This window comes from Meleagris gallopavo, chromosome Z (genome assembly GCF_000146605.3).
Source record: "Meleagris gallopavo isolate NT-WF06-2002-E0010 breed Aviagen turkey brand Nicholas breeding stock chromosome Z, Turkey_5.1, whole genome shotgun sequence".
NCBI lineage: Eukaryota > Metazoa > Chordata > Aves > Galliformes > Phasianidae > Meleagris > Meleagris gallopavo.
In genome coordinates, this window is record NC_015041.2 from 22,586,490 (window position 1) to 22,589,009 (window position 2,520).

General features: G+C 38.9%; 1 protein-coding gene across 1 annotated transcript in view; it reads right to left on the reverse strand.

The window, feature by feature from the left end:
- Positions 1-2,520, reverse strand: part of LOC104914970 (ankyrin repeat and death domain-containing protein 1B) — a 33,627-nt gene that overhangs the window by 13,367 nt on the left and 17,740 nt on the right. The window lies entirely within an intron of this gene.

Below are 2,520 nucleotides of genomic sequence, written 5' to 3' on the forward strand. Positions count from 1 at the left end.
TTTTAGTAGAGAGAGAGAGAGAGAGAGAGAGGTTATTTGGTTGCTTTTGATTGGCTTCTGTCTTTATCCAGACTAAAACAGTCACATCTTTTAACAGCTCTCCATTATACATTTTGATACACTGGAAAACACAAGGCTCCAAACAGCGAAGAATATGCAGCCATGCTTTCCCACTCACTCCTGTCTAGATCTCTTTGGATGGCATCTTGTCCCTTCAGCATGTCAACTGCACCCCACAGCATGGGGTTTCAAGATTCCCTAAAAAAATCATTGATTTACCTTTCCAAGGCAATTTTCAGTTATATATATACATGACCTGCAAATTTTCAAATGGAAGGTGTAGCGTTCCAATCAGATATTCAATTAAAAAATCTGATTGACTCCTTACTGAACGTCCATAATTTGTATCTTAACAGAGAAAAATATTCTTCACTTCATAATAATGCCATTGCTTTTTGGTTCACATTTTGAACAATTACTGTCGAGGATGAAGTACAAGAAAAGTAAAAATTCATCAAAAATCTTTGATAACATCTTGAGAGCTCACTAAGAACTGTGGCCACGGCCATCAAACCAGACTGGTGTGTTAATTTCACAAAAAATGATCAAATATCCCACCAGCTTTATGTTTTTCTTCCTCTTTCTTTGTTTTTAATGTTTTAAGAAAAATGTTTAAAATGTTTTGTTACTTATATATTGATGATATATTTTGCAAGGGGTGCTCTGAAAGTAATGCCTTCTGTTTTACTACATTGGTCCAGAAGATCAGAGGCAAATATTGTGGCTTGTCTGCAGAGGTTGAACCTTCCCACAAATGTTCTATTACATGTTGTTGCTGTGTGACAGGTGGCAGAAAAGGGGCAGTCTGACAAAGTGATGTCTGACATGGAAATGCATATGAAACAAAGGTGTGTCACTGAATTCCTCCACGCAGAAAAAATTGCACCCATTGACTTTCACCAGTGCTTGCTGAATCATTATGGAGACCAAATAGTGAATGTGAGCACAGTAAGGCAGTTGGTGGTTGTATGAATCCTTTGTTTCTGGCTCAAAGCTTGCTTTCTGAGGCATTTCTTGTGATAAGACTCTCACTTACCTAGGAAATGACAGGTGAGTGTTGCCAAGTGGCAATCAACATCACTGTGTGGACAATTTCACATTTGAAAGCATTTCTTTCGAGCTGTTTGCCTTCGGAAGAGAGTGCTCAGGACTATTTACTGGCAGAAGATTTGGCCTGAGACCAAATAATTCCAGCTTGCTATGGGAGATTGGGGGACGATACCATTTATTCTGTGAAAGCAAGATACAAGTTGGCACCTCCATGCTCCCTCTTATCTGTTGGCAAGGTCAGGGAGAAGTGAACAAAAGGAGTTCCTTCTGAGATCCAAAAACCAGAAGCTGCCACTCCAAAGAGAGCTGACTCAACCACTCTGGACTTAGAAATAAGTTCATATTGCCACTGGAAAGTCAATCACAGTCATCATCATCAACTGAACAACAAACCTGACAACCCACCACTACTGAAGATCAGTGACTGAACTATGAACCACACTGGACCCATGGTGGTGAGTCTCTCCCTCTTGCTTCCTACAAAGACTCCTTGCTTTTATTTCCTATCCTTTCTATCACTCGTCTCTTCTTCTCCATCTCCCTGATTGATTAAAATCTGTAATGAACTGGTAGGACCAACATTTGAACATTTGAACATTTGTTTCTTAATCTCACATTGAGTATACATATATCAAAGAATCTCCCTCTGATAAATTGGAGCAAGACAGTGGTGCATTTCAGCAGTAGTGACACTGGGTCACCCTCACTGGTGCAGATTCTTATGAGCACGGCATCCAGACTCTTGTTCATCACTGACACATAGCTAATGGTGGTGACTGTGTTAAAAAATAGTGCTTCGTAGCTCAGAATTTGCTCTCTCAAGTAGTGTTACTGTGCTCTTTGTTGTCATTTCCATGGAAATAAAGAGGAGACATAACTTTTGGAGCAATCTACGTATATGTGGCCCAAGACAATTTCTATTCACTAAATGCAGCCCAGGCGAGCCAAAACGACACTCATGCTTTAGTGAGCATGAGCCTGATGGTAGAGAAATTTAATATTGATAAAGGTGTTCTAAAGTTACAGTCTTCATATTAATAGATACGTAATTGAATATAAGCAATGAACTTCAGCTGAATGCCAATTTCCATATGTCACTTCTGTCTTTCTATATTATGCCAGATCTGAGACTGTAACTACTTTTATGTTCACACATTTAAAAAAACCCGTTACTCAAGTCTTCCATATTCTGCCACAACACCATCAAAGCAAACTTCTTTTCAAATTTCTTACAAGTGCACTGTTCTTTGCCTACAAAAGAAGAGCCATCTGTACTCATTCAACACGCTGGGAAGTGTATATTCTGTAATCTTTACAAAGGAAAAAAGGAAAACATGAGTGACTGTAGCACTTGGTAATACTGAGTAGATAAACTTTCTCATATGTAGGGAAGAAACACGTAGATAAAAA